This window comes from Myzus persicae, unplaced genomic scaffold (assembly GCF_001856785.1).
Source record: "Myzus persicae strain clone G006 unplaced genomic scaffold, MPER_G0061.0, whole genome shotgun sequence".
In the NCBI taxonomy this organism is placed as follows: domain Eukaryota; kingdom Metazoa; phylum Arthropoda; class Insecta; order Hemiptera; family Aphididae; genus Myzus; species Myzus persicae.
Genome location: NW_019102598.1, coordinates 80850 through 106542, shown reverse-complemented (window position 1 = coordinate 106542; position 25693 = coordinate 80850). Strand labels below are relative to the sequence as shown.

General features: G+C 32.1%; 1 protein-coding gene across 2 annotated transcripts in view; it reads left to right on the top strand.

Moving 5' to 3' along the window:
• Positions 1-22635: 22635 nt before the first annotated feature.
• Positions 22636-25693, top strand: part of LOC111032641 (A disintegrin and metalloproteinase with thrombospondin motifs 1) — a 49517-nt gene continuing 46459 nt past the window's right edge. For both annotated transcript variants that reach the window (XM_022313041.1, XM_022313042.1), the window contains exon 1: positions 22636-23237. The gene's annotated coding sequence lies outside the window, so the exon portion shown is untranslated. The remainder of the gene's footprint in view (positions 23238-25693) is intronic.

The following is a 25693-nucleotide window of genomic DNA, read 5'->3' as shown; positions in this document are numbered from 1 at the left end:
GATAGCCTTGAACGGACATACATCGAGTTGGTATTACATTATGATTATATTTATGGCGGTGTAAGTATACTCGACGGTAAAATATTATATTATTTTATACACATGCATACTACACAATATGCTATATACCTACATATTATTTAGCATACGCATAACGGAGGACCGCCACCGATGTATATTTAATGATATCTGATAGCTGTTATCTGGGCGACGATAAGATATCGTAACAAAGTACTCTATATGGTGCAGTTAACAGTATCAGAGCGTCCGGAAATTGGGCCACAGTCAACCTTTTTTCAATGAGGGGTACGGTAACAAAGCTACTACTTAGCTATTTTTATGAACTTCCTAATTCATTATACTTGTTGGAGAATACCTATATGAGAGTACCACGAGGTATATAAATGTCACTATACCATACTAATGATGTGTTTTGTAAAATATCCATCATGGCATACATGCACAGGCCTTATCAAAGAGATAAGTACCTAATAAATTATCTGATATTAAACTGAACTAAGGAGAAAAAAGCAGGTTTGATTTTGTACAGTCTGTATCTCATTATTTAAAAAAAAAATAGTTGTTTTGGCTTATTATTGATATAATTATTATAATTTATAATTTACCGTGTATGATCTTATAATACTTAAGAGGTATGCAATTTTATTTTATTTAATAATTTCACGGCTTTATTATTTAAGATATAAGTTATTTTGTCCGATTACCCATATCCTTTATACATTTCATAGTTTTGTCGTGGCCCAAAACCCGGGTGATAAAATATAAAGATATTTTGTATACGAAGCAGATAGATACAATTCTAACTGCTCTCTCGGTATGTGGGTGTCTATAGACTAGATTCACCAAACTTTGTTAGAGAACAACATTTGAGTTACCCCCGCTAGTATTTGAAATATTAGACAAAACGTGTCAAATTTCATTAAGTTTAAGTATATCGAACCTTCTTGGGCAGTAATTTATCCACCTGTATGTTACGTAGCGGGACTTCCACTTCTGAATCGCTGCCGGACGGAAAAAGATAATATTCTAATGATTTGAAAATTTAACTTTCTGTGCAGGCATGACGACAAATTATTTTACGTTATTATAATATAATTGTTTAGTTTGTATGGAAGATTCATATTTTTATGCAATGAAATAGAATCTTATGGTAGCACTTTTGAAATCGAAATTGTTGCACGTTTCGACTGCTAATAACGATTGGCGTGTTGGAAGGATTTATGCTCGAAGAGGAGAGTACTTTAAGTTGAGACTTTTATTTTGTCACAACTGCTGCAATAGATATTAAAAGAAAATCGATTGGAATATAGTGAAAAGTTTATTTTTAATTTGTTTGAACTTTAGTACCTAATACAAACACGAAACTGTTTGCACATTGCAAAATCATCATTTATCATCACTGACTTTTATAACTCTATTAGAGTTTTTGCCGCCAGCACACTACAGAATACTAGTATATTTTATGCTTCATATAGTAATATACCCAAAGAATATACTTCCACGAGTTTTTAATTACATAAATATTTAAATGTGCTTTCATTAGTCTTAAATATGACAGCATTTTAAACAACAGAAAACACATTTTTTTAAAGTACCTATTGTAAATAATCACGATAGTAAATAATTATTACGCTGATCGAGTCAAACCACAATATTTAATCCCTCCGCATGGTGCACATACCTACTCTTATTTATTTAAAATTTTTAACGATTATAATAGTGTAGTATTATTACTATAGCTGAGTGATTTTTACTTATAGATGCACGTGAAATTTGAATTCATAGATTTTCCAAGTAGTGTGCCGAGACTTTAAAAATTGAAATGAAATTTGGCTATTTAAGCTTACACGTGTGATCGCCAATGATGACTGTACCATAGTTCATAGTACCCATATATATTTCATAATCGTGGTTTATGCAATGTTATATTGTTGTATGTTTCCAACCCTTCTTCATCAAGTCAATGCATGTGTTAAAAAAATAATACTAATTTAAATATTCTCTTCCTTATTTCTTTATTATCTCTTCAATAAATTATGTAAATTATCAATTGTATAATGTGTATGGCTGATTTCATAAAGTTTATTAATAATATTTTGTATTTCCCGTATACCTATTACATATATACCTGTACCTACCTTCTATATGACTACATTACCACCCACTAATTCAATCATGGCGAACAGTTAGTAGTCATTATTTAGTATTATAATATAACGTTGACTTAGCCTGCTGGAAATATTCTAATTATTTGATTTTAATACCAAATGCAATAAAATACATTATATAACGACTAAACGTCTTCAACGTGTAATTCCTGTTTTAAGTTGTCATTTTTAAAATATTCATCCTAGTCCAAATGTAAATAATAACATCATCTTTTACCAGTTTCTCACTAATCGAATGGTAATTTACATAAACGCGAATCCGCTTTTACGTGTTTCACAGAAAGAATAATGGCCGCAAAAGTGGTCAATTAACTTTTTATTCGCAACATACATATAAGCACGAGAATATCAAGCGAACAGCAGTCGTATACCTACAGGCTACAATGTACAATTAATTGTGAATTAATTTAATTTGTGAAATAAATAGTTTTTTTCTATTAGGCGCTGCTAAGGAGCAAACAAGCTTTATTGTCGGTTTGTTTCCATTTTATATTTACAGCCAATTTCTTATTGTAATGTTAAGTCAAATCAAAAAAGTTGAGGCTGTATTTACAATGAGGTACATAACTTCCTTAGCCAAAGTCACTAGAAATAAGCCAAATAACTTGAAGCGTTTGAGGCACCTAATAAACTGAAAGTTTTCAAGAAGATATTTAGCAGTTACCAAATGTTAAGTGATTGTTTTTTTTCATTAACCATGTCAGTAGAAGAAGAACATTTTAAAGTTTTGTACGAAGTGTGTATATAAATATACTAACTATGTGTTCATCATAAATACCAAAATGTTTGTTTCTTCCAGAAGCTTGATGTCTGTGAAATTTGGTTTGTCCGGTAGATTTTAAAAATGTGTTTTTATTTGCTGTCATTTGCAAATGTTTACAAACCAGTATGTATAGAACTTTTAAATATTATAAGCTATAAAACTATTTTTTAAAACAAAAAAAATGTGAAATTTGCCAAAAAAAGAATATTAATTTGCAAATTCTAGGTCGATAAGTAATTATTTTGAAAATTATTGTCACATTTTTGAATTTTTCGAATTTATCGGAGTTTCATTAATTTATTATAAATTGCAAGTAAACTTCAAAAACACGGAAATGACTAAATGACCATGTTTTGAAGATGTTAGACTTAATTCAAACTTGTGCACATAATTGAAAACGGCTCAACTTATTCAAATTACCAATTTATGCTTACACATATAAAGCTTATCTACTAATGTTTAATAAGACTTCTGAGTTGAATCGCTCGTTTAAGTCTCTCGATAATCGATATACTACACTATTTTGACCGACATCAAAGAATATGTAATGGATTGTAAAAATAGAGTATTCGATAGCGAACGGCGATAAAAGTTTTGCTTTTGAAAATAACAAAATATTATCGCTGAAACTGTGTTTATTTTAAAAAAATGTTTCATTAACTTGACCTTTTTAGAGAACTCTAACATATAATACGGTACAAGTATGACGTATATACGTATATAATACACAACCCCTCGCATCACCAATAATTTGATATGCAGATAAATTACAGCTCTACTCGATTGTTGATTTTTTGTTTTTCTTCGGAGATGTACTCGATAATAATGCAAGCTAATATGATATTGTGTTGAGGCTGCAGGAGAAGTAAGTGCGTAGATAGGCTCAATTATAATTGTATGCAGTTGTTTGAGTGAGTCACTTTTAAATAATAAAAATAATAAAATATTCACTTATAAGTCGCGTTACTATAAGATACAAAAGAAAATTAATATATGTAAGTATATGTAGGTATATAAGTTCGATTAAACATTTGCGTTATTGTAAAAAAACAAGTACCTACCGCCATAACACAGTCATCGTTACTAAAAATATATGACTAAGTACCTAAAATAATATACTACAATAAAAATAACCGTAATAATGAGCGCTTTGTAATTTAAAATTGTTTTACGTGTATAAATATGGTCAATAGTCGATCTAAAAAGCAGCAACAATATTAGTAAAATATTACCGAAAAACCGTTTTAATTGATTTTCGTAACATTTTGCGCGCATAATATGAGGTCTCTAATCTTTGTGTACGTCCATAATTTAATTATACTTATGAATTTTTGAAACAGTCTCGACTGTCAGCGATGATGGGTCTCACGAGTACCTAATATTAACGGAGTATACCTATATTGTATGTACCACATGACCACCGCAGCGACGTAAAAATTATAATAAAACCAACCGACTGCAGCCTATACACGAGCTCACGACTACCATTAGAATTCCATGACATTGAGTCGGTGTCGCGCAAATTCACACACACACATGTGTACAGCCAATGACCGGTTGAACGTTTGCCAAAGCGAAGTCTGTAGTGTATATATAGGTGCGTGTGTGTTGATAAGGATCGTACGAGACCGGCGTACGATTTAATAATAATAATAATAATAATAATAATAATAATAATAATAATAATCTTCGCGGGCCAATAGGATTTTACGACTTTAACTGCAGTATAGTGTACGAGCGTATTATATACATATTCATGCACATTATAAAATTGTATTTAGCCTTTTCGCGGGCGACGATCAAAATTAATATAGGGGTCGGACCCGGTCGAATGAGTATTGAGTTTCGTCGTGTCCAACAGGTTTCGAACAGGAGGTTTGTGTTGGTAGTTTTTTTGTATACATACATACTTAAAATATAACTCGTCGGATGGTACTTGGATAATACGACGTATGAAAGTACGAAAACAATTTCAAGTAAACGCTGACAAACGTCCATCGCGTCCCTCAGCGAGTTAGCATCATCGACGACGAAGACCAGAGTCTGGCACTCATCCGGTCGGTCTATACCATTAATTATAATCAATACCTATATTATAATAATATGCGTTTTGTCGTATTCTATTAAAAAAAAAAATATATTAGATAAAAGTAAAATAATTGTCTAACGGGTACCCTAGATGAGTTTTGATATTTATATAGACACCCCCGACGACCATATTATCCATACCTACAAGCTTAGAGGCGTAGATGAATTTAAAAATCTAAAAACGACCATTTATAATATTATATTAGCTGCGGTCATCAAAGTCGTTACATTTTTTTTTTTTCGACTTATCCTATTCAAAAATTAATCATCGACTCGTCCAACCTTGGCTTTGAGACGTTCGTCTGGTTGTAGGTACACAAAATACGAATATCACTATAATAATACTGATACCTTCTACGTATAGCTACAGAGACTATTAATATTATAATTTTACACGCATGCCGGACAATAACTGTTACGAAATCGCCGACCGGATGGGCCGTCATTACAATAATATTATTATTTTTATTATTATTATTATTGCGTAGCTGCAACCTGCTGTCCGCTATTATACATACGTATTGCTGTACATTAAACTCCGATGCGACGTTTCCATTAATGCAATATTGCTTGTTGCATATTATTATAACACAAGCACGTCGACGTCTGTCAGCGGACTCGCATTTTACCACGAATAATATTATTATTTAATAAGATGTCGCAATAATATAATATGTATGTATGATCTGTGCCGATCGAATATTCAATAATATATGCCACGCACGTGTGATGAATGCCGAGTGTTCATTTTAACGGCAACCCCGGCACTTCGTCGACGTTTTGACAACTTTTGATTTATCAGACGCAAAACTATTTCATTTTGTATTTGGTCTATGGTCTGATACGTGAAGTAAGATACCGCGTTCATTTAAAAACAATTAAAATGTTAGCTAAGAAGTGTGAAAAATCAAGGTGGGTAACGCTCATCATTTTTGTTGCATTTTTCTGTTTTACTTCATTAACAAACCTAAAGGGTTTGAAGTGTTTGAAAAAACAAAGCCTTTATTAAATGTCAGTACCTAATTAATACTTATTATATGTATATATATATATGTAGGAAACATTTTCGAAAAACAAAAGTTTGAAAGGTAAAAAATTAAGACTTTTTAAAGTAATGAGTGTTTTTTACTGAAATCCTGTAAACATATTATATTTATTTACGTATTCGTGTGTCCCTTTATATCGGATAAGGAACTCGAGTGGTTAACCTTTAACTCTTGGTATACCTACTTAATTTACATGATATTTTGTCGAGACATTATGACAAATAACCACAGCGATTTGTCCAAAATTCATAAGTTATGTTTCAAAATAATTATATTTTCACTATCGGTTAGTAAGATGTTATTAAACATATTCACTGGGCGCAAAGAAAAAAGGTGGACAGTCGTGTTCACTGGTCACTGTCAGGTTCCATCTCATAATATATTGTCGCAAAAAAGAGGACCTTTCTATTCTGTCAGTATCGACTCCAGTCTCCAGCAATACTCGCAGTAGAGGAACCTAGTCTAAAAAGTAAAAAAATCCATCAATTTTTACCTCAACCTGCTGCTGTTCACCTGTTTCTTTTTTGGCTCTATTAAAAATTATATTTACATTTGACTTAATTAAAAAACTTATGTTTTTAGAAATAATAACTCAATTATATATACTTACTTATTACTCATAAAACAGATGATATTCATACCTTAACCATACGATAATAATAATAATAATAATAAAAATAATAATAATAATAAAATATCTACAAAATATTAAATATGTAAATGAATAATTTTCATTTATTACAATATTATTGACAATAATACTATATTTTTTTAATATTACAATTCTATTTATTTTTTATGTGCTTTTTTGTGCTTAAAAAAGATAAGCTGCCGGAGTGCGATTTAAGAATCTTTTTCGGGCGTGAATTTCTTAAAAATGTTCGTTTATTGAGAGTTGTGTCCACAACATACAGGTTTCGTGATGGACACAAACCATTCGCTTTTATTCCGAAACATTTTAATTAAAATAGTGAATTAAAAAAAATAACATAATATTATGCAGGTGAATGTTTATTTGAATTGTATTATATATAGTATACATAGGCGCAAATCAACTTATTTCTAGTAAGCCAGTTGAGAACATTTCTTTAAGTGTGTAGTCTTACTGTGTCGTATATTTGTCACATGTGTGAGTGTATTTGTACACAATATTCTATGCGTATGATAATTAAAAATATGACAGCCAAAATTATTATTCAGCCTCTGACCGCGCAGGCGGTATTTTTTGACTACATCCGGCATTTAGTATTTGAGCTAATCGAGTTAAATTCATTGAAATTAATTTAAATTAACCGAAATTAATTTCAATTAACTGAATTGATTGTTTTTATACGAATAGGAGAAAATAGCTATGAACATATTAAATATTATTCGTAACATCAGATACTCAACATAATACAATACTAAATTGAGTATACGGTATCTTGTCGGTATCGGATACTCAATTATATGATACTAATATACTATACGTCAATACATTCCTATAATGTCATTAATCATAATATTATAATTTTAAGAGGTTAGAATATCTCAAACAAAAAAAAAAAACAGAATCTAAATGGAACAAATTCTGCATACAACAATAATTTTGTAAAATCGACGAAAATTGTTTTTTTCGTGTACAGTTAAAATATAATATAATGTTTTAAAAAATAATTGAATTTATAAATCAATTATTCTAGGTCACGTATTAACGTGACATCGTTATTACTCAGCTAGTAATTTTATTTTCCATCATCAATCACGAACTTGGTTAAATTTATAATGTTTGCTTAACAATATTCAATGTCAAACGTCACCTTAATGGAAAAGATAATGATTGTCATAAATACGTGTGTAATAATACCTATATAATATTCTTCATTATACATACACATACCTATGTATTACATGCGAAAGGTACATTATTGTACATTTTATGAATAGTGCAAATATTAATGTCAGAATAATAAATGCAAATAATAAAATATTGTTAAAGTCATCTAGGAAGTTATCCAGGTAAGTCATTAAATCGTATGATCGTTTTGAGTTTATAATGTAAAAAACAAATTTAATCATCGGCTGAACAAAGGTTAAAATTAAAATTAATTAATTTTGACGTTTGACAATTAATTTATTTTATTATTATTGTGTGCGATTGTTGCGTAAATGAATTACTATATTATACGAGACGGTTGGCGGTATGGTAGCCACGGGAGGTCGGATATACGCGGTCACAGAAGAAAATTATTATCCATCTCCATCCGATCACTCGAGTAGGTATTTTAATTTGAATAGCTAATTTTTATAAAATGTTAATAATAATAATTTGGAATTGGAATACTTTAAATCTAATGCCGACGGTTTACCCATATGTCGCGAACGTATTTCCAATTACGTCACTGCGGGCACATACCTCTATGTATATGATATATTATATTGCCATGCATTTAGTACGCGACTATCGGAGTAAATTGTTTTAATCTACAGGTTGCATACCTATTTGAATTTTTTTATTGGGAAACAAATTTTTTTCGTTGAAAAAAAAACCGTTTAATAGTTTTATAGACAATGAGACATTTCTCGTAATCGCGTCGCTTGCAAAAATATAAATACTCACCTCGGCGAACTGTAAAACCGGATTTTTATCAAAGGTGATTAAATATTTTCATACAGGTACGTCTATAGGCTACCGGAGGAGGCTAGGTTGTTTATTGTATACCTATTAAGGCTATTTTATCCACGCGCTGTATAATTGTTTTATTATAGTGTTTGTTGGAAATTAATTATCAACTGGTTTTTTAGTTCAAAAACCCAATAAAATCTTACACGAAATTGTATTGACGCAACGATAAAGCGCTATTGTAAAAAAGTGTACAAATATGTGCAGCGTGCGTAAATAATTTTTTAGGTACCTATACACATAATATTGCATGACCACACCACAGACTGCAGAGTGTAAATTCCATAACTCACGCTCGACGGTTTATCAGATTTTCGTTGGGAAGGTGAGCGAAATGCCAAGTATACATAAACCTATACACATTGATAATATTAATATAAATTAGTGTTATACCATCCTGGGCGCAGTGATACAGTCTGATTAAATCGTTCCAAATATTACAAACAGTATCGTGATGACAATAACATGTGCCTGTATTGTACAATATAGGTAGCGTGTATTATGGAGTATATATAGACTACAAGTTACAGGTGTCTATATCAGCGGTTCCCGACATTTTTAGTTGTGTCGACCATCGATTATATAAAAAAAACTTTGAGAGCCACTTACGACTTATCTAATATGCACGCGTAAAATATAAACACACACACACAAATAAGACGATGGAAGAAATAATATAGATTTGTATAATAAAAATGAGTATCCGAAAATCTCGATGTTGATGCCAATTAAAATTTGCGACCCTATTGGCTTAGATTCTCGACCAGCATCCGCGGCCCACGGGTTGGGAACAGCTAGTTTACATTATAATACATAGGTAGAGGTAAATGTAGGTGATAATAAAATGTAATATTGTGTTGGTTTCGGAACAATAATGACGAATACGTTCGACCAGTCTATATTCTTGAAAATATACGAATTCGTAATATAATATTATAATATCGCCTATAAATATAATAATATAGGACATATGGGTGTTATGCTAATCCACCGCGTGGTCCATAATTTTGTCGCTGAGATGTTTTTTGATTCTGTTCCAAATTTTAAACGGACTCGCGGTGACTGTTATATTAGGTATAATATACGATTATGCAAATGTACGCTTTAATAATAACGATTCGCAATTAAAAGACGGCGGACTCGCAGGAGAAGAAGAAAAACTCCGCGAAACGCGTTGCCGCTGGTTTGACGCATTGGCAACGATGGTGTGCAGGGAATAGGTGAAAAAAAAAATCTGAATCCAATGCCAAATGCACATGGCATAATAATATACGATATATGACTGCTGGTATACTATGTATAAGTTTGTATTATCGTATTAGTACCGTTCCGTCTAGGAACGACAAGTAGGAACGTATATATTATTATGATTATTATTATGGCAAAAGTGAAATTTTGTGTAGTATTAAATTACTGTTGACAAGCAATTAACAATAATACGCACTATATTTCATTGCTATTGACCTCGTAGAACATATAATGTATATAGTATAACATACATATTTTCTTAACCAATTTACATTAGAAATGAAGATTTCCAAGAGAGACGAACAAAACGATCAAAACTCGTTATGATATTCTACTCTTAAGTCACCGTTAGGTAGGTATAAGTAGGTACCTAACCTATACCTATACGTTTACGAATATAAATACTATTAACGTTAATTTTTTGTCACAAGTGCGTTAAAAACTGCGTTTAGTAGTTTCTATATTATATGGTACCGAATTCTTGAAACAAGTGTGCCGTACTTCCAACATAGAAAATAGGTTCAATTATTTTCAAACGATATTAATAATAATATTAAGTAACTAACATTCAAAATGTTTTTAGCTATTTCGTGTTAATTTAAATTTATTTGTCGGCTATAAACTATATTATATTTGTTTGTATACGTATACCTACAACCTACTGAGCTAAAATTGTTCACTTGCATATAAATTGTATTTCGATAATGCATTATTATAATAAAACTAATGGATTGAAGAACTGCAAGCTGGACTAATACAAAATATTCTTTAATCTCAGACCTTATCACAACTCCGTGACTTCATAAAACTATCAAAATATAAATAAACTATTTTCCTACGCAGGCATAATGCTAAAATATAATAATTAGGTAAAATTTTAAACCATTCAAAATATCTCTATAATATAAGATGTATAGCAACTACAGTTATAGGTATTTCATTTTGTTACAAATGTTAATCTACCCAAAATTAAATATTTTTTTATAATCTAAAGATTGCAGACAACACAAACATATTATATGTTTGTGATAAAATATGACTATTTAAATATTATTATACTAATAACTAATAATAAAAGTTTAATGTTTTAAAAAATTAAATAATGGGCTAAGGTAACTACAACAATAATGTGGTCAAATACTAAAATGATAACGATGAGACCAGTATACATTGTGATAAAAAATAATAATACCTAATGCTACTAGTATAAAAATAATAATGATATAATATTATATGAAAGGGTTTTCTGTGAAGTTAAAAAAATAACGGATTGGTGAGTTTTAGTAAGTAAAAGTGAATGGGAAGGTGGCGGAAAGGAATAGAAAGTGAGGATAGGTACATTAAATTATATTTGTTTGTTCAAATATAATCATTCAAACAGCATATTAATATGTTATTAATTTTTAGATTTGGTACTTTAAAATCTATCAATGCGAAAAAATCCACTACAGTAATTCAATGCTTTTGTATCACGTTCTTGTGTGAAAATTGGTTATCATAACGTTTTATAACATCGCGGTGGAAAGATAAGATACTTATAATTAAACGCACTACGCTGACGAGTCGATTATTTAAAAAAATATTTAGTAAGGACTGGATTTAGAAAGACCAGACCAATTTGTTCAATATTTTATTCACCAACAATTACGCAAAACGGTTCGATTCTTCACATTAATTTCCGCTAAAATGTGATTGATAAACCTCAAGTATCATAACTATATCATGTTTATCTAATATAAATATATATTATATTACTAGTTTTATTTCAAACTTTTTTACAGAACTAAATTACAGTTTATTTTTTCAAAAGTTATCATAAAATATACGTGAATATAAATATTTATTTGAAATTCTATTATGATTGTTCAAAAAATACTTTCATGGGAACTTTTTTTAAACATTTAAAAAACATTTTTCTAAAAATATTCATTACTAAACCATTTTAAAATATTATCATCACCCAAATGCTAAGAGTGGGAATGTAATTTAACGTTTGTAGTAATTTACAGGCTATATTATCATAACCGTAGAAACCTTTTTTTCCATAAAGTTGTTTACAATGTATTTAATTCCCATTACAGTACAATAAAGTATTGAGTAATGCACTAATACATATACACTCCAGCTAACATATAAGTACCTATAATAATATTATATTAAAAATTGTTTTTTATATATATCATCACAAATTATTCGCCCATATTACTATGCGTTTGTACGATGTTCAAATATCAGTTTATCGTTTAAATTATTATTCATCAAATCGTCGGAAACTAATTAATTCATCGTTATTTATAATATTGCGAAAAACTAGAATTATTGCCAAACCCGATATGTATGATGTGTGTAGCTTCTCAATGTGTGGGTACTGCAGTATAAAACTATTCGAAACATATACCTATTTCAAAAACTAAGATCGCAACTGGCAGCGACAGCGTTGGTGAAATTTAGTGATTTGTTTATTTCGAATGTCACACTCCGGGGGAATTAGCAATTAATGATTCGGTGATAAATCGTTTTACAACATAGCTGTGATGATGATGTGCCAGCTGGATTTAGCAAACCAGTCAGTGTAGATAATAATAATGTCGTACTTATATTGTTTCGCTTACGACGGCCTAATCGTTTCTTCGCGTAATATATATGACTAAAATATAACTCTTACACAACACTATTCATTCTGTCCATAGGAATAATTGTTCATTGAAGCCATAACCATCATTTTTGCAATACATTTATGTTTAAAACTCCATTGCATTAATTTTTATCTGTTAATTTATATAAGTACTTATAGGCAGCCGAGTATAATAGTAATCGACTGTGGTCTGCGACTCTGCGTAAGAACAGTTTTATAGAATATGTCTCATAGTCTCCAATTTAACGTAACTTTATCTACAACCAGCCTCTGAAAAAAACTCGATGTTTCGGCAAGTCTATCGTGAAAATAATAACAACGAGTATATAATGAGTGCGTTGGATTGTTGTATTACAAATCATAAGGCGTTTTATTATAATACATTGATAACGCCAGTTTCGTTTCACCAGAGTGTTTATTAGACATATTTTTAAGTGCCTACTGGCTACTAGTCTCATATATTATAGTCGTCTTTTTCCATGCTTAGCCATCGTGAAGGCATAACAGGTGAAATGGACATATTATATAATATGTACACTATTTATTATTATTATTTAACCCTCCACAGCACCTGTGATCATTGTTCTAATAGTTTGTAGGTAGATAATGTTTTTATGTCTTGTATTAAAACACGATAATCGCGGCATAGGGTGGTCGTCGTGGTATAGTTGTCGGATAAGTACCAAATTATATTATAGGTATAATGTTTTGTCAAATGCTGATAAATTATCTGTTAAGTAGTATTGATCGGTGATTTTCACATGACTTTGTACCCATACACACGGGTTTCTGAAAAACGAAAATATGGTTTAAAATACGCTATGGCCTATAGTCAGCAATAATATTAATCTCAACAAAACATATACGAAAATAAAACACATTACTGGATTCGTGCATGTGTTGTAATATTTAAATAGTAATATGTAATATTTTGATTTTACACGTCGAGATAAAGACATCGATATCATATACAATATAAATGTCGGTTGGAGTAAAAAAATTTAATTTTATATACCTAGCTGAGATCGAAACGATTTCAATAGAATCGTATTGATCGATATAAGGGGCGTATTCTGGAATATTGAATGGTGCGAAGGGGGGATACCTTAACAGAATATAAATAATTAGTTACAACCAAGTTTACTACAAATTATAAACGGATGGTAGGTGATACAACAATAATCAAAATAATAATAAATCGTATACATTATAATCATAATATGTATTGTTTAATATATGTCTGACCCTCCCTTGCATCAATATACGAGCTGCCCTCACCTCCCTTCTAAAAAAAAGACACAATCGCGAGATAATATTGTCAGGAACTGAACTGTACTGAGCATATTATTGCGGTCGCGGGCGTACATCTTACGACTATTTATATCCTTTTCTGCGATCGGCGAAGATCCAAACCCCACCTGTAACATAATAATATATACATATGCCAAACCACATTCACTTATCAATTTATTATTATACAAGACGCACGCAAACATGACATTGAAGTATATAGCTACATTGTACATACATGCGCTCGCGACGAGCCACCGTGGAATAGTTGAATTTCATTGCGGAATCTGCAACCGATAAAATTAAACTACGAGTGCAATATTTATGATGTCAACCGTGCAGTGTATACATGGTTATATATTCTTCTATATTGTGCGTAAGTACTTCTAACTGTCAAAATTGAGAGAAAACAAAAAAAATACACAATATAATGATATTTATATGTGCAATTGATCACGAAATTTTGCTGAAATCGTGCTGCAGAAATCGCGGTGATCGACGTTCCAAATTCATAATATCATATATTATCACGCGGACAACGGCCATTGCGAACCGATCGGAGGATATATTATAATGATAATTATTTTGTATACATTGAGATTGTCCTCCGAAAGACGATCGCAATCGGGAGGCGCGTCTGCAGTCCAACGGACGAGACCGATGTATGAGAAACAACCCTCCACCACCCACTTCACATCATTCGAGTAAACAGTTTCATGTGCAGATTTTCATTGAAGATAATAGCAATACATTTTTAGATATTATTCGTTCGCAGTGATCGTAACAGGTCGCCAACAGTCGGTATAATTGATATACTTGGACGCCTAGTGAATATACAAAATATAGTTATAGTTGCAAGTACCGTTCTTAATTTTGGAATGATATAACGTTTTCTGAGACAATTTTTTTACGACAAATATGGGGTAAAGAATCCTGTCGTTTCCACCATCACAACTTTTTATACATATAACATTTGTTTGTATATGGGGTCAGATTGGGACATCTGTGAGTACCTAATTTTAATTGTATATTTAAGGGAATTATTCTTTAATTTTACTGAAAAACAAAGATCGTTTCTTGTGTAAAATTATATTATGTAGTTTCTACATTTTTAATCAGTTTTGTTTTATTATTATAACTATACATAAATTTCAATCAAACATACAAATCTATTTTTGGCTCATCATAGACCATGACTGAAGAAAGATGGGTTATAGGTCCTTATTCATAACAAACACAAGTACACAACTCATTTCATATCATATAGATTATTAAAATATGTTATTCGAGTTTAAAAGTTGTTTTTTTATTGTATAAATACATTAATCACATACGATTGATGTACATTAACATTAATCAAGAAAAGAAGAGGTATACGTTTCATATCCATTGTATACTCGTAAATCATAAATTATAATACCTGTTGTTATATTTGTTTATAAAACATTTACTATATATTTTAACTAATACTCGTAGTAGATAGTAGTTATAGTGATTAATAGGTATATTGATACAACAGGATAAACGTATTTTTTCCGTCTTACCTCAAATAATAATATTTTAATTCAACTTGTCTATTATTCTTAAAATAAAAATAAACTCTACCCAAGTTACATTAATTGAAACCTAGAAAAACTATCCATTAAAAGTTATATAGCAGTAGTTAAGAATAAACAATTATTTAATTACTTACTCATTATTAAATTATGTTTGCAATCAATCCAGTGGGGTGTATATAATTCTTAAATAGGAATCCTAATTTCGGTTTCCAAAATAGTATACTGGCCGCATAAGCATTTTGGTCACAGAATGACTGAAAAGAGAAATTTACAGTTTTTGAGAAGACAAAAATTGGTCTTTTTTGACAAAAAAAAACTTTTTTGAAAAGAAAGGAAACAACAGAGTGGCTATAATATTAAACATGAGTTTAGCTGAGAGGCGCACTTGAGCGCTCAATAAACTACCGCGATACCGCAGTTCCTGTACAAGTAAAGTAACTGGCCTATAAAAATAATATAATCATGCGTGTTACCTATTAAATAATGCCCTGGGCTTGGGGGGAAAAAATTAAATAGTTGTGAAATAAGCGCCCGACTGACGACTGCACATAGTACGTATAAAAATAATAAAATATTATGCATAAGCATATAACATTATATAGGTTGTTGCAGCGGCCCGAATTTCTCGAAAATTAGCGCATGATCGTACTCCACGTTATATGTTATTATTTAAGTGTAGTATAGGTAGTGGTGTATTATCCATAATGCCGATCGAACATGGCTTGTACCTATTTAGTGAGTGTTATATAATTCCGTTAATATTACGACGACGTCGTTATAATATGGGTTCGACAATAAAATCGAGCATAATCATAATAATAATATGTAACGTTCACATAATAACATCGGTCGACCACAATCGACGAGTATTATTAAACATATAGGCGTACGCGACTTCGTGTACTTTATTTTTGCACTATTTTGTAGATGAAAGTAGTATAGATAATAATTTTTTTGTGATTTTTTTTAACAGTTCCTGTAACTGTATAAATATAGTATGATATTATGCTGTTTGTCAAGTTTGTAACAAACCGCAACACTGGTACATCGAGACACTTCAATTTTGACGTTTATTTTGACCCATATAATAATTGAGTTCCTTGGGTTCCTTTTCGAGAACAAATCGATATTTCGCCTGTGCTGTCAATTTATCCGAATCCCGCAGACTTCGATCATGTTTCAAAAATTTAAGATAGTTATATTATGATTAAGTCCATGATTTAAGATACGATATATTATGCGTATAATATAATCTAAACAATAATAATCGACATAGATTCTAAAATTCAGCCAATCAATTTAATACAAACATTTTTTTTTATATAATATATTTATATTTACTTGCACTTAATCAGCTGATGTTTTAATTTTTCACGCCTATTTCACCGATGCAGATCCGATTCAAAACGAAGTATTAAACTAGGCAATTGTTTGTCATAACTTCCTACATAAACTATAATTATTTGCGTAACGCGACATAATTTTTTTTTTATTACAAATCGAAAAAATGTACTTTCTGCCGCAGGTAATAACATAGTATTGAATGCGTCAAATGCACATGTAATCACTGCAATGCCCATTCCCCCTCACGAAATTTCAAAAAATTCATACTCTGTCTTTACACGCTGACATCCATACCTGGGTTTCGGAGGATGAACCGTTTTCAAAACTTTAACCTTTGTGTATCACATGTATAATTGTCTATTCAAGTCTTCGACTGCTGTCACGATCATAATATGATATTATGGTAGGTACTTATCAATGTAAGTGTTAAATATATTATTGTATTATGCGATAGATGCAGTTTTGAAACTGCAGAGACCTTCACAAATTCGTATACCTATATATTATACCAGCGATGCAAAGGTAAATTTGGTCGGTTTTCCAATGGATTTCACTTAACATTCCTGATGGGTATAATCTATAAAATAAAAATGAAAAGCTGTACGTTGGCAAGAGCATCAATCGAGGGCGGATTGACGTATTTGTCATATTGGTTTTTGTTTTATGTTCGTTATATTCTGAATGACGTTTTTAAGGAAAGAAAAATAAGAAAAGTTTCCAGTGAAATTGGAAAATTTGGGGGAAACTGAGGAGCCTTTTCCTATAGAATTTTTCATGCTGCAGGTTTAAAAAGTAGCGTTGCTTACATAATATTATAAATTATGTCAGCAAATTAGTAAAAATTAGTAGTTTTTCTATATAAATTGGTTGTCACAGGTTACATAATAAAATATAATTGATCGGATATAATAATAATTTAAACTTATAACTTTGATATTTGGTCACTATATTTTTAACCCCCAAGTTGGTTTATCCGAGTTAATAGACTCAATAACAACTGCTTTACAAAAAATTTAAATTTTATTTTAAAAGTTATACCAATAAATGCCGTTGATAACACATTATCTTTTATCTATTTGTTATAATAGAATTATCTCAAATATGGTATATACTTTTTTAACAAATATATTTATAAAAAAAAAAAACAAATTTTTGTAACAGACAACGGCGGGCTGGATAGATAGTGAATTTATTGTCATTATTTTTACTACTATTATATATTTATATGTTCGTTTATAAAAATATACCACTACTGCACGTGTAACGCACAACACATTTCAAGTTTCTATACAAGTTTTCGTACAAATAGTTGTGGTTTGTTTACAAACTACGTACCTATACCTATTGTATATACTGTATAGATATTTGTATATAATTATTATTCCCACTGAAAACGTTCGTCGAGTGAGTGACATTCTTTTAACGTTACCACAATATGTTACGTCTATATGTTCGTAAAATTACGATATTATGAGCAATGGGTAAGTACCTACTAAGTTGTAAAATGCATTAAATTTACTCAAATCTAATGCAAATATAATTGTGTAAATTAAGTTACCTATCAATTATCATTATTTATAACGAGCCAAATAGTTTTGGCATATATTTTAATGTACAATCGTTACTGAATTTTAAACTTGAACGCTTAGGTAATAACTCATTATAATGGTACTTGGTTTTAAAAGTAGGAGTCGCTAGTATTTTCCAGTTTTCATAGTAATTGTGTAAAAAACTAAAACTTATAAGACTGTTAGTGAGAGAACCAAAATATTTACGTGACATCAGTTTTTAATAAAACTATGATGTTTTTGTTCGTCGTCGCAATTCAGAAAGGTATAACAACCGTAGTCAATTATTTTAAGAAAATATTTGTATTATAATTTTTTGCATGCAATGAAATGTTAAGCTTCTTATGGTATTTTAAATATTTTAATTTCAGATTCTAAGCTGAGCGATACATGTATCGATTTTACAATGATATTTGTATTAATACTGACTACATTAGATTACGGTAACACTACCTAAGTGTTAGGTTCATAGTTCTTAATGTATTTAAGCCGGATTTACAGCTACTGTGTCGTGTGATGGGTGTTACCCATTTGCGCCAAAATAAAAAAGATATGTTTTTTTCCAATAGCCCATTCGCTCCAAATTTACCTGGTATAAATGTATAATTTTAATAAAGTAATATATTTTTTATTATATACAATTTTATTTAAATCATAATTAATTATACGAATGTTTTTAAAATAATAATCAATAATAGCTGTATAATACACATTTTTTGAAACAATAATCAGAATAAATACAAATTGTTTTTAAAAACTAATATAGGTAATAAATTATTAAGAACTATTATAATTTATAACAAATAAGTAATAATAGTTAATAGTACTTAAATATTTTTTACTATAAGTTACACACATGACGTTTTTAAAATATAAGAATTAACCAAGGTGTTAATTTAAAATGTTTAAGTTGGTAAATTTGGCGCAAATGGGCTGCCTGAAAAAAAAAACATACCTTTTTGATTTTGGCGCGAAAGGGCGATGCCCGTGTGATGCGAGGGCGTGGTAAATATGGTTTAAACTGATAACCATATTAGGTTAAAATTAGAGCTATAGTCAATTCTTGGTATACTCGGTCGCAACTTGGTTATTAGATGGTACCAAAAAAAGTAACATTCAATCACAATGCGACACAACTCACGACGTAGCTGTGAATCCGCCTTAAGTTTATTAAGCCACAGGTATTAATAATAATAAATTTACTAATAAATCTGTAAGTCTCATTAGTGTAATGGGTCTAGTTTAGACGCCGATGTTATATAGATCAATAAAAATGAAATATGTGTACAAATATATTTGTAATTCTATTTGAATGCCATACACGATAAACGTCCACAAATGATAATAGAGGTCATTACACGAACGGAGAACAATGAGAAAAACACTCAATGGCATATTATCATTGCCTGTTTGATATGTTTATATGTTTTTTATGGTAGGTATCAACAATAGGCGTTACAATAATTATGTCAGTTGTCAACAATATTATTCGAAACAAGTTATTTCTATATAACACGTGTAATACAATATTAGTATGACCCATGTGAATAACTCCACAATATTGCCTACTAAACATTTTTGGCGGGTACGCTGGTTTGACCTTCAACGAGGGAGAGTACCAATACATCAAGTCTTGAGTTTTGCGAATGTTGTCAAACGACGATGGCGGTCGGCACGACGGTGAGGTCGGGTTTCACCTGAACAGCACACATTATAATAATATCATCGTTTATTCGTTTCACGCGAAGGCGGAGATGGCCAAATGCAGACGATTGTATAATGGGATCTATCGTACTCGATCGTCGAACTGAAGAGTGCTCGCCGATAGCGTGTTAAGGGCTGAAGATCGAATTAAATATATAATAGCCATTATGACTACATAGTTACCGACCATATCCGATAATGAGTGTGAGGTCTGTGTGTTTTTACTTTTTAACTCAAAGTCAAGTTATACGTCCGCGCTAAATATCAAAAATCAAATTCTATGATATGTTTCAGACTCAACAATATCGTTATACATAGTCAGAGCGTCGACTGCAGTAGTTGACAGCTGAGACTCAGAATTCTTATCTGCATAAATAAGGTAGTGAAACCGCCTGAAATACTTCTTCATAAACATAATTATACGTCATTCCGAGGTGACTCTGCAGACTCTTCTCCGGAAAAAATTCAAAGCCTTCGCTCTGCGAGCAAACCTACGAATTAATGGTAAGAACTAAAATTATATTATTATTATTATTATTGTGCTTACGATATTCGTATATAATGTTATGTCAGATCGACTGAAATCATTATACTATGGTGATATTAAATGGTTCTATGCTACTGTTTTAAAAACTATTAATTGCATTTTTTTTACTATTTTTTTTACCAACAAAAAATTATTTTCTACATATTTTCATAAAAAAAAACACCTGGAGACTACCTAGATCATGTTTTTGGAGAGCATTGAAGTTTTTTCGTCTATGTATAGGTATTGCTCGTCTAAAATATAATATTTCATAGTTATATAGGATCAATTATCGTGAAACAGCATTTATAAATATTCAATAAATGTTATCGAGAAACTATCACCTTTTTGCTTTCGAATTCAATTTCATAGAATTATTATTATTACATAAGCTTCTTTCATAAAAGTGACACGTATGTAATAGTTGTATTATGTTTCCGTTCATTGAATAGACGATTTTAAATAATCAATATTATGAGCTTATGACTATAATTTATTTCATTTTTATCTCCCTGCATAATAGATGCCACTAAACCTATTATATACAGCATTATTACATTAACATAATTTATGCTGTATTATTAAATTAATTTAATAGGTAATCCATTAAATTTAATTGAAACAAAAGCGATTTCAAAATGTTTTTTTTAAATTCGCATTCATTCCGTACTCCATAGGTATACATTATAATTTATAGCATATATGTATACCCTACACCTACACGTGTTTGTTCTATTAGTTGAATAATTATTTTTCGATTTAAGACATCGTAGTCTCTCTGCATTTATTTATTATTCCGTATTAATCACATTTCGACGATTAGTATCAGTTATGACTTATGTAGCCATGTAGGACGCAGGAGTACTTTAACCTGTGACGTATAACAATGATAAATACGAAAATACATCGACTGCGATTACAATATAGCGTAAGGAATTCTTCGGATACTTAAAAATTCTTTATTATGTTTGATAATTACAGTAATTTTTCGCAACATAAAATACTGCTAGATAAAAAGAGTATAATTAGAATAAACCGTGTGATTAGTATTTCAAGTAAGGTTGACGTGTGATACTTTGTGCAGAGCATATATATATATTCGTTTTGTTTCGAGGTAACAACAATCTCATACAGAATGTGTTATTGGAGAAAAGATACATTTAAAGTTTTTTTCCCTTTCAGTTATATATAATACGTAGGTACCATGTATTTATTATTTTAATTATACACGACTTGAGTGCTGCAGAACAACACGCACTTATTATTGGTACAGGTCCAATTTAGATAAATTTTTTTGTTAAGTTTAGGTATAGAGGTATAACATTGCAGTATTTACATTTTTTTAACTCGAATGCAATAATACATTTTATGTTTTAGTTGATTTTGGAAAAAAATTCTCTCTTTATATTTTTCAATCGGTAGTTATATCGCGTGCACGTCATGCGAGCCGGCTATAAGATAATACAAACTTGAAATTATTTGCGAGACCGAAAATCATCAAACGAGTGGCTGCAACGTCGGTCCTCTCTTATATAAATTCGAATACTAAAGGGACTCGTTGCTGAAATCGTTAAGCCGTCGACGAATACAATATGCGTTGGACTGTGCAGTTCGCAGACGAAAAACGTTAGAGTCCCCCGAGCTCGTAACGCGTATAGAAGGTACCTTTATTAAAAAAAACCCACGGTCGCGATCTGATAAACGATAAGGTGAGACGTGTCGTTAATCTATCGAATTTCGACGGGCCGCGGAAAAATTGCGAATTCGTCGGGAACGGTGCGCGACTTACGCACCAAATACTGCAAACACACAATCGTACAGGCACAACAAGGCGATTTCCGCGGTGGGAGTTGGCCAAGAGTAGGAGAGACGAACGACGGAGTGAGTGAGGGGGAGGGAAAGAGCGTGCGAGTGAGAGAGAGTGAGGAGAGTGGGGGAGACCGATGACCACGCGAGCACGCCGGGGCAACAACAGCAGCCGGAGCAGCAGCAACCGCGGCGGCGGCGGCGGCTATAGCAGTAGGGTCGTCGAGAGAACACTGCACGGACGAGCGCGACGCCCGGGGGACCACCTCGCATCGATATATCATTGTACCGGCGGCACGGTCAGTAGTCATCGCGAGTTGACGACGAGTAGTGCTCGTCGAATCCCCGACTATAGCGATTACAGACACAACAACCGTCCACAGTAATTACATATACATTTTATACTTCGCAAGTACAGATATTATATACCAAAGCGTCGAGTTCAGGCCGACGAAATACGCGAATATATAGTGTCCGAGGACCAGTGAAAGCGGTCCACACGGTGTGTGTGCAACAGTCAAATCGCTTCGCTAGTGATTTTTTTTTTTTTAATATTTTGAAATTTTTTCGTTTGGTCTTTCTGGATCCCCGACCGCGGACGTAAAGCAGACGACGACCGCGACCGCGCGCCAAAGCGCCGAAGCTTTTCATTTCTAAAAAACAGCGTCTTTCGTCCTCGTCGAAACTTTCTTTCGTTCGCCGCCGAATCACTCGTCCTGTGTTTTGTTTTTCGCGTCAACAACGAGGAGTACTACGATTCCTGTCGTTTCGGATTTCGTTCCCGTTTCACCGCGGCCAAAGTCTAACGAGTAAGTACCTGCACACATGTTATATCCACCGACCGCGCACAAAGATCCGAATTGTTTTTACTCGTATTTTTCCTTGTATTATGCGTGCAGTCGGAAGAGCTGGCACGTTAACCTACCTATTGGTGTACCTATGTCGGTGATATGGTCTGTACGGATTTCGAGCGAAATCGAAACCGATCGCAATTTAATATTATACGACGTACATATTATACTAGTTTTCAGACGAGTTTTACGTAACGACTGTGTGGCGCAAAAGTTGTTGTTTCGAACGTATATAGAAAGGCGCGCAATGTTTTTTTTCCCCGTACGTGAAATATGAAAGTGAATTTACACGTGTACACGGCTGTATACGTAAGCGCCGCCCGACAAGCAACAGTCGCTCATCTCGCACAAGACTTTTTCCTGCAACCTCCGGGCCCTCGGAAACGTACTTAGAGTATAATATTAATGACAGTTATGTATAGGCACCTACCAAAGTATACCCGAGATCTTTGCTGATAAAAATTATGTTTTGGTATTTTACGAGAATCGTTTTTTTTTTTACTATTTTAGCGAATAAATACGAGTTGAACTGTAAAGGGTTTTCATTGCGAAGAAAAAAAGCGTCGGAGATAAACGTTATTTGAAGGGAGATCAAAAAGACCAACTTAGGTTGCACGTTATGGTGATGAGTGTAAAGGGTTTGTGGCGTAAAATCGGTAGATTATTTTCGAACATATTGTTGATCGAAGTGAGCTGGAGCTATAATTCACAAACTATACAAGCCATCACAATCCTTTACATTTAGCAAAAGTAAGGAAAACGACGTCGGTTAATGAATAACTGTTTTCCTTGATAGATCGTGTACAACACTATAATCACCGGTGATAGTAATAATAAATATTAAATAATCAACTCAGCGAGGCGCCCGGTGTATGCTGATATAGGTATTAAGTATATACTGTTGTAAAGCGTCGACAAAACCATTCGGAAGAAAGTAAACATGGTGGGCGAACAAGGAAATAATAATATATACAGGAAAAATATACAGTGTGGGAGAAAATGTATCAACGATCATTGTGGTCGGACAAAGCGGAGAAATCATATTTGTATTTGGTAGAAAAAAAAAAAATAATATATTTCGTAACGACTGCCTACTAAAAACGATAATGGCACGAGTGCCGCTCAATAAAATAAGAATAATGACAATAATAGTAATGACAACTGAAACGTCGCCACCGTATGTGGAACCATCGCCAAAGTTTGTCATTAATTTCAGTTACGCACGTTTAAGTCTAATCTCGCGACGACGTATAACATGACATAATATTATTATAATGTAAGAACACAATTCGGTTGTTATTGGTTCGTTTTCAGCTTGTAACATTTAAGGGCTTTGTAGTTACTACAGTAAATATTCTGAGTTGCGGTAAAACTTGATAAAAAAACCCACTTCGAGGATGATTTGCGGGCAAGTCTTTGCAGGATTCGTGACTTCGTGCTGCGGAGTAGTGGGCAACCGAATTTCCCGGACCATATAAATAGTAGCCATCAAACCTGGCACTCAGATCTTTTATTTTGGCGGATCGAATTTCACGTGACTCGAATTGAACACGCGTACGACAATTATAATATCATTTGCATACACAAGTACCTATATAATACACATAAGAATATACGTTACACGCATGAAAACGGCCGGTGAAAACGTCTTATCGGGAAAGTCGCATATATACGGTCGTGTTCGATAGGTATATCGAAATCGGATCGGACACAAATTTAATTATCTCCACCTTACTGCATTTGTTGCTTTAATGCGCGTTTAAGCCGCGTCGCTCACCGAGGGAAAGTAAAACGGAATCATAATAATAATATGTAAACGTGGGTTTTAGGTGAACACATATATTGTTTGAATTTATCACACGCACGAACGTTATTTCCTCGAAAGCAAAAACCAACAAACGATTAGTTGGAAAAAAGCAAATAATGAATTTTATGTACCATTAGGTTATATACGTTATATTTACCTATATACGTTATACCTATTATAATATAATTTGCGGATTGTACATAATCACCGTCGCGTCGAAGTTTTAACGGTTGATCGCCGATCCGCGGTCATCCGGATTGAGTCGCACACCGTATTACGCACTTAAATATTGCATTATTATTATTATAATCATTATCGTTTTCGGGTTTATGTAAAAAAGCGAACGGCGCCTCGCGCCAGTTGCGGGCGACGCGTTATGAAATCGCTGGTGCAGAAGCATAGATACAATTTTTTTAAAAACCGTTCGTTCTACGTCACCGTGTCCGAAAATTTCGCAACTCTCGATGCAGGAAGTCCCCGCGTGTGCACAAAATATTATTATATTTTAGGTCCGTAACGGACAGTGGTAAGGTTTCGTGGGGTAGGGGAGGGCGGTGAGCGATCACGACGACGACCGTTCACCTTGATCCAAATAATGTAATCGGAC